The sequence below is a fragment of the Camelus dromedarius genome, chromosome 23, assembly GCF_036321535.1.
Source record: "Camelus dromedarius isolate mCamDro1 chromosome 23, mCamDro1.pat, whole genome shotgun sequence".
NCBI classification, from domain to species: Eukaryota; Metazoa; Chordata; class Mammalia; order Artiodactyla; family Camelidae; genus Camelus; species Camelus dromedarius.
Genome location: NC_087458.1, coordinates 32,222,059 through 32,231,122, shown reverse-complemented (window position 1 = coordinate 32,231,122; position 9,064 = coordinate 32,222,059). Strand labels below are relative to the sequence as shown.

The window sequence follows — 9,064 nt, the reverse complement described above, 5'->3', positions numbered from 1 at the left end:
AACCCAGGACCTTGTACATGCTTAGCACGTGCTCTACCACTGAGCTATACCCATTCCCCTGATATTTGTGTTTTTAGTGGGCATAATGTGCTGGTAGCAGGTACTTTAGCATCAGACACAGTCACCTGCGTCTGACCATCACGTTAATACCTTTTTCATGAGCTAGAGAGCTAGTCTGTTTCCAAAAGTTCAATAAATAATCTACATTTTCTTTTTTCTTAAAAAAAAGGCATTAACTCATGTTTCTCTTTAGTATCGCCTATAAATAAATGTGATTTTATTAACCGTTTACCAAAGTGTTAAGGGTAATAAATATTAAGTACAGGTTTCTGAAGCATCAGTCATCACTGAAGATCCACATTCTGCTGTTCTCTCTCTCTGTTAGTCACCTTACTTCTGGAGTTCTGGAAGCGGCGCCAGGCAGAACTTGAGTACAAATGGGACACGGTTGAGCAGGAAGAACAAGTCCAGCCAGAATAGGAGGCGTGGTGTCCCCACGTGGAGACAGATGAGATTACCCAGGAAAAGCGGGCGCTGTTTAGATGCACTTTAGTCTGTTTACTTCTGGGCTTGTCAGCCTTGGCTGCATGTTGGAATCACCAAGGGATCTTAAAAAATGTTGGTGCCTGGATTCGATCACTGCTAACTCTGATGGTACTTAGTGACCTGGGGTACATTCTGGCATAGGGAAGTTTTTAAAGTTCCTCTTGTTATTATAATGTGCAGCCAAGGTGAAGGAGCACTGCCTGGAATGGTGGACACAGAAGAGAACTGAGGTCCTTCATTCATATTAACAGTAAAAAGGGGGAAAAGAAAAGGTCTGGTATAAGTGTATGAGAAAAGAGGCATTGGCTTGTATCCTTTCATAACACCAATAAATAGATGCAAAATATAAATTAGCTGCTATGACATAGATGTAGGAGGAAAGACACATTGGTTTTTATAGTTGACTCCCATTTTTTCACATGTGCCTTCATTATTGCCGCCTCCTTTTCATCGTAGACTAGGTGCCCCTTTGTCTTTAACTAAGTCGCGGTCACTGCCCCCCTTCCGGTTGGGATGTGCACAAAGCAGCATGGCTCTCATCCTAAAGTCAGAGAAAGTGTAGAACAAGCAGGGAATCATTTGTTGAGGTGCCATCAGTGTTTGAGCAGTGTTTGAGCTAGGCATTTTACATAATTGGAAATGTAAATTTATTGCTGCCACTCCTGCTGCAAAATTAAAATAATAAAACTATATATCTTTGTATCAACATTCCAGAGCTATGAAAAGATGATTTTTTGAGTCATCTGTATTATTGCTTCTTTCCATCAGCTGAGATAATTTAGAGCTAATGGTACTTGCAGTCAGCAGCAGCAGGACAGTAGGTTGTGAGCATGAATAACTCTTGGAAAGAAAATGCTTTTACTAGGAGCATCTGAAAATGTCTCCAACTATAGATTTAATAAATTGAATCACAGATCTACAGAATGTTGGCACTGAAAAGTTCTGGAAGGAGCAGGTCAAACTCTTCTTTTTATAAATGGAAAGAAATGAGGTTCAGCTACCAATAGAAAGTGACATTTGTCTTTTACAATGTAATAAGCTTCTAATAATCCCCATTATGAATATTTCCCATTGTTTACAACTGAAGATGGGAGTCAAAGCATATGTTGGTAAAAGACTGTACATTCAGAGTTGAAAGCTGAAACTTAGACAAAATTAGATGTTCATAATGCTTTTGAGTCCTGAAAAACAAAAACGTATCATATTGGCAGCATACAAAAAAATACTGAAGAAAAGTTTTTTGGTCATTTAAACTGCCAATTTTAAATTTAAAATTGTCAGCTAATAAGTTTAAATTTTCAGTAGAACATTCTTGTTGAAAAATTGAAGATGAAAACTCATTTCACTTTATTGTTCTTCCTTATTTAAAAAATTGCCTAATTTTTTTTGTTTAGTTTTTTAATTGAATCATTTTACTTTACTTGCGAAAGTATGCTCCATTGTTTAGAGAGGCCAGAGTTGTGGTAGTGAAAGCTTGGAAATGAAGTTGCCTAAATTCATATTTGAACACAGCAGCTTGCTTCCTGAGTGATCTTGGACAACTTAATTTCTCTGTACCATAGTTTCCTATAAAATCAGAATAAGAGAGTTGCTTCCTCATGACTATGGTAAGGACGGGTTGAATTTATGTGCAGAATATACTTGGAAGATTCCTGGCACAGAGGAAAGGCCATGTACTTAGTGACAGCTATTATTATACTATATCTGCTTTCATTATCCAGGTAAAACTTGAGTCTTACTGATTTCATCTCTAAAAATGAAATATAAATATAAACTCTAAAATGGAAACTCTAAAACTTCATAGTTGTTGCCAATAAACACATAAAGCTCAACAAAGGAACACACAGTGGAGACCAGTTAGCTGCCGACACCTGTGAAACATTCTGTCCTGCACGGACTCTGCTGTCACTAGCGTCACTTCTGAAATCTAAGGCCAGCTCAGGAGTAGAGCTTTACAGCTTGGCCTCGTCAGGTACCCAGATCCCCAAGCTCAGACAATGGCAGGGAAACAGTTTACTGTTCACATATGCATTTTCAAAAAAGAGTATTAAAATGAACACTGTACGTATTTTGTTGTTTGTTTGACATCGTTAACAGAAAAGAAAAGAAAAAAAAACAGGAAAAAACCCATGCAATTACAAATAATGAGGCTAGGTCTGAAAATTATTTTTTTTAAATTATGTTTAGGATTTATTGACCAGTTAGGAGAAAAGTCATTTCATTGGTGTAATCCCTTGATTGACTTAACTTGTTTTTTTAATTAGGAAGAAGAGCGTTTTCCATTTACCACCTGGGGAAAGTGTATACATATAACCCTTTGTGCAAGTGCTCTTTTTCTGGGTAAGAACCTGCCACAGACTTTTTAAAATCTAATGTGAAATCCTGAGAAAACTGAAAATCAAGCTGGGAACTATGAAGTCTCATAGAGAAAACTTTTTCCAGAGAACATCTGAGCCAATGCAGGGCGCCACTCTGGAGGTTCCACAGGCTCTTCTGCTCACAGTGCTTCCCCCAATTCTTTTCACCTCATTTGTTCAAATCAGATCAGTGGTTTAGGATTCTCCAGGGTCTGATTAAGAGACCAGATGGAGGCATTAAGATTTCTAAAATTTTCCAAGAGTAACAACCAAGGTAAAATGTCTAAGAATAACCTAAGAAAAGGATAGTAGGAACTATCATAAAATAAAAGTAAAAACTACTGAAAGATATAAAAGAAGCTTTAATCACATGATTCTAGATTAAAATATCATATCTCCAAAATATCAGAAGTTATAAAATTGATTTGGGGTTTATTGTGAATAAAATCATATTAGTAATATAATAATTAATAAGATAATTAGACTTTTAGTAGTTCAAGAATAGCCAGATAAGAAAATAGGACAGGAAGTCCAGATATGGGCTCTGATATCAATAATAATTTAATATAAGAGATGGAAGGCATTACAAATCAGGGAGATAAATAAAGGTTATTCAGTGAATGGAACACTCGTTAGCTACTTGGGGGGAAAAGAAAAGATTGAAATCATACAGTGAACCATATATTGTGATAAATTCCAGAAACATTTAAAAATTAACACAATTAGAAAAAAACTAGAAATAAATATGGATGTTTACACAAACTCTAGATGAGCAGTAAGTTTCTGAGGAAAGTATACAAAGATTTCCATGCATCAGAAGCATCCTAATTTTAAACAAAACACCAGAGGATGTTATTTGTTTACAAATCCAACAAGGGGCTAATTCCTTCAATACATAGAGAGTTCAGATCACTTCAAAGGTAACATCAAAAAATCTCAGGAGCATAGAAGGCAGAGAAAAGGAACACACATTCACAAAGAAAAAATAGATGTCACACTCCAATGGTAATTCACTCAGTGCACATCAAAATGAAGTAGTTTTCCAACTCTCAAGTGACACAGCTCTGTTTATGAGGATGAAATGCCAGTGATCACCAATCCCATGCCTAGGTTACTGGATATTTTTTGTGAAGTATGGTTGATTTACAATGCTGTGTTAATTTCTGGTGTACTCCTCAAGCTTTCTTAGAAAGCAGTCTGGCAGTTGATATCAAGAGTCAAAAATATTCATATGCTTTAATCCACTAATTCAGCTTTGAAAAACTTTTAATCAGGAAGTATTTCAAAATGGCAGGGAAAAGTCAGTATGGATGCAAGTCACAGACATACTTTTATATGTATATATATATATATATATATATATATATATATATATATATATATATATAAAATCTCAGCCAAAATATTCTTCCAACCCTTCACAAAGTAGAACAATATGCAGCCATGAAAAAGTGTGTCCATGAAAATATTTTATGGCATGTCAAAGTGTTATGCTTACGATAGGCTTGAGAATAAAATTAATATATAAAATGATTTGTAATATACAAACAATGAACCCTTCTGAAGGAATTATGTCTATAGGTAGAAGCATTTTTCTTATTTTATATTTTATTCATTTTCAGAGTTGGAGTCTTTTCATTGTAGGTGACAAAATCAATTTCCAATGTGTTTAAACAACACCCAAAAAATGGGGATGCATGGGATTTATTGGTTCCTGTAAATGAAAACCTCAGATCTGAGGTCTGGCTTCAGTCAAGGAGAGATACTGTAGCCCAAATGATGTCAAGGGCTGGTCTTGTCCTGTCTTCATTCTGTGTCCAATGATGTCTCAGCATGCTGCTTCTAGGCACTCAGCATCCCAGATCATCCATCCAAACCGAGAGGTCTCTTTTGGCAGCTTCCTCTCTTGATAGAGGAAGCTTATCATTCACATGGGCACAAGTACGTATCTCCTCACATAATAGTGGCTCTTACTGGGTTATTTGCCAATTCTCCAATCATGTGCGAGGCCAATACAATGAGGGGTATTATTTGTCTTAAACCAACTGAGATCTACCTCTGGTGCTTCAGAAAGAGTGGGTTAATCGAGCTTAAATCACAGGACTAAAACAAGAGGGAGGTTATTTATCCTAAAGCAAAATCTGGGTCCTCTTCTAAGACTGGGGACAGATCCAGGACAACAGTTCTGTCCACTACTGAGTACTTTCAAATTTTCTTTAATGAGCAAATGTTAAAGTTATGATCAGAAAAGATGATAAATACGAAGAAACTTGAGTAAGGAGAATGGAAAGCTTTCCTGTTTCATAAGAAATATTGAACCCATTAAGTGCTTGGAAGAAAAATGGAAATGTGTCAAGTTTGTAAAAGTTCTGAAATGAATTACAATTGATTTCACAGACCATGTAGGAGACAGTGCTATACAGTTAGTGTGTCTTTGGGCTCTTTGAGTATTTCAGTTCTTTCACTTAATATTTGCTTCATTTGGGGAAATTGCATCATCTCCACGTGGCTCTATTTCCTCATCTGTAAAAGAGATATAATATTACCTTCCCAACAGGGTGATTGTGAGGATTTAGAAAAACAGACGTGTGCTGAAGCAATAGTAAGCATTTAAAGAGTCTTAACTATTAAGATTACTTAATAAATAATTAAAAAATTATTATGCAGACTTTTTAAAAATGCATAGCATTTAAATGGCCTATATGTGCTGTACAAGTGGGAAAGGCTTTATATACCTTCTATAATACATTTTTCTCAGCCTTAAATAATTTTCACATTTAATCACACACACACCAAAAAGTTATTCCTTTCACAATCATGAAGACTTTCTGTGAAGAAAAGGATGATGAAAGAGAGTAGAGGAGAAAATAAAATGCTTTCTCTACAAACTGATGGCTTAAAAACTAAGAAAAACACCTTTTTAAGACTTTGGTCACCATATTCATAGCTAATACTTAGGTAGAGTTTTTCACATGCCTGTGGTTAATGTTCTAATTGTTTTCACAATTAGTAAATCATTGACTCATCACAATAGTCCTATAAATTGCTATTATTATCCCCCCATTATATGGGTGAGGAGATTGAAGCCCCTAGAAGATAAGAAATTTGCACAAGGCCCCACAGCTAGCAACGGAGCTGGGATCCAGATGCAGGAGTGTGGCTCCAGGAGGGGCTTGTAAACACTCCATCTGCTCTCCCTTGCAGGTGCAAGCCAGCTTCCCGCTGTTACTGTAAATAACATGATGTGGTTCACTTAGTCTTGAAATTCACATTCTTTGTAGCTTTCTCTCTGGGGCAGCCATCAGGAGCAGCCAGGGACCCTGATTACATGCTTCTGGACTATGACCAAGAAGGTAGATGGAAGGAAAACAGTTTAAAAATGGGACCTTTAATGTGCATTCTTCAGTGGGCAGAAAAATACCTGCCTAGTGAGGAACTGAAGCCCTACCAGCCACGTGCAAATTATGCTTCAGACACTCCCGTTGTCCTTGGGTCCACACAGTCAGAACTACAATGGATCAGGGACATGAATCTTGTGCAAATGCAGGGAGTAGGAATACCTGCCATTTTAAGATCTCAAGGAGTATGAAAAGCATGTGAAGCTTTCATCAGCAGAGACCTGCTGTCACTTCCACTATTTCCCTCAGGGCATGTCCACAGCTTCACTTGTCCTATTAAGAATGAAGATGACAGCTAGTACCTGCTGACCCCTGAATCAGTGATAGGTTCTCCCTTGAAAGGAAGCATATCCCCTTCATGGGTTACAACTAGTTCATAACCTAAATAATTCTATAGATGTAGAAGGGATACTTTCATTGGTTCTGCTATCACAGAATTGTCTCCAAAAGAACATGCCAACAGTTACTCCATTTTCAGCCATTTAATGATATACTTAACAGGCTTCCTTCTTTAGTGCAGTTTTAGGTTTACAGAAAAATTCACAGAAAGTGGAGTTCCCATATATTCCCTATGCCCTGCACACAGCTGCTCCTGCTGTCAGCATGTTACATTAGTGGATGCACTCATTCTTTTTGACATCCTTCATTCCTCCTCCCCTAAAATTTAACATGCCTGATATTCATGTCTCTTGTGGCATTTACATGCGATTTACATCACTTTTCACGTTTATGTGAGGTTTACAGCACGTGCATGTTTTCTGTTTAAGCGTGGATTGGGGGCAAGTTTTCTGTGTAAAAATACGATCATTAGTGAGCCTTATGCTGCTAGGTTTTTGGGTTGTCAGGTCTTGTTGACCATTGCTTCAGTTATTGGGATCATTGTCTATGGACTTTCAGTGTTCATTGTATTTTCAGCAGAACTTCCCTAAAACCTGAATGGAAGAGACCCAATCCAGAAGTACCTGACTGTGCAGGTGGGCCACGCCCATCACTGCTTCCCTCATCAGTTTTATCATCATCGTGACCCTGAACGCCATATATGAGAAAGTGGCAATCAAGATGACTGAGTCTGTTAAGCTCCTTCTGCAGCTGAGGTCATTTCTACACCAGTTTTAGAACCAGGTCAAAACAGAGACTTTATCTTTTAGGCACTTCAATTCCAGTACATTACAGTCTTTAGAAAACTTCAAGTGTAAACGTATTTTCTCTAGCCTATATGAGAAGTGAATTAGCTGCAGCTTTGCATTAGTAAAAGGGATAAAGAAAGTTTTAGAATGTCCAAGCTCTGTGTAAATATGTCAGTGCTTAATAATAATTTCAATTACATTAGATCATGTACCCTATTGTTGAAAGTAAATAGTCTCTCTATTGCAAATAAGTGGAAGAGGGTCGTGGTTCCAGTGGCAAATTTGCTTGTGCGTTACGGAGAGGAAAATTAATCACACTGTTATGTGTCTTCCCCCCATGTTGTTCCTGTTAGTGTAGCTCCATTCTCATCAGCTGTGGCTTCTATAACAAATGTTTCTTCTCTCTGGCTTGTATCCCAGCCAGCAGCTTAGTGGCCCAAGTTAACTGCTTCCCACACACTGCATGTGGCTGGGTCATTCTCCCAGTTGTCTGCTCAGTGGTCATCTTCTGAAAACACTAAGACCAATTCAAATTTTGAACTAGGAGGATGTTTTATGTTCCCCAAATGCTTCTAGCAAGTTGCCCCGTGTTTTGTTTGTTTTCTTCAATAGTCCTACCTTCCTGCTGTTCAGGGAGACAAGAGAATTTCATTTAGCAGGATGTTTAGAAGTAGCTTTCTTTCAACTTTCACCTGACAGAGGACAGTTCTTGCCCATTGGATACTGTTGTGCTTATAAATTTTAAGGAACGGGTGACTTTTTTTTTTTTTGCCTTGTGTGATATTGCATTCATAGTGGGAGAAACTCTTACAACAGTGTGTACAGTTGGAATTAATATAGTAGCTATGTTAAGGAATTCAAAACAGCTTATATGGAAAAAAGTGTGAATTGTGTATATATATATATATATAAATATATATACATATTTAGCGTGTTAACTCATGTGTCCATGGCTTTGATTAGGGTCTCAAGGCTGTTCACAGTTTTACAGACTTAACTTTTTTTATTCTAGCTGCAGAGATCCCAAGGACCAGACTGACTATGAGAACAACCTAGCCATGAAGGTGTTCTTCTTCCAGTTTGTCAACTACTACTCCTCGTGTTTCTACATCACATTCTTTAAGGGCAGATTTGTGACTTATCCTGGAGATCTGGTGTATTGGCTGTGAAAATACAGAAATGAAGACGTGTGAATACAGCTTTGTGTTCTGACAGTGTAACCTGTTTCATGTTTTCTCTTAGTTGCCCAATGAAGAGTGTCTTTACTCTCTGTTCCTTAGATTTTTTTAGGCATAAAATAATGACTTTATTTCATGTTAGAGCTATCTAAAATTTAAATGAGATTTTCTTTCTAATATTCCAGTGTGACCCAGGTGGCTGTCTCCTTGAACTGATGATGCAGCTGACAATAATCATGGGAGGACAGTCCATCTGGAATAACATACAAGAGGTGTTACTTCCGTGAGTATTAAGTCATGTGATCTTGGGGTGAGAACGGCCCACCCATCCAAGTAATTTTCCTGCATGCCCATCTCTAAAACAGGGGAGACTCTCTGCTTATTAAAGCACTCCAGATAAGATGATCCAGCCAACAGTGTAAACATACCTCCTGTTTAATAATTATGTTTAAATTCCT

At 37.4% G+C, this 9,064-nt stretch overlaps 1 long non-coding RNA gene across 1 annotated transcript; it reads left to right on the top strand.

Annotated features, from left to right (window-relative positions):
* Positions 1 to 2,828: 2,828 nt before the first annotated feature.
* Positions 2,829 to 8,642, top strand: LOC135319029 (uncharacterized). The gene is made up of 2 exons (XR_010377599.1): positions 2,829 to 2,886; positions 8,441 to 8,642. It is a non-coding gene; the product is annotated as an uncharacterized LOC135319029 (long non-coding RNA).
* The last annotated feature ends 422 nt before the right edge of the window (positions 8,643 to 9,064 follow it).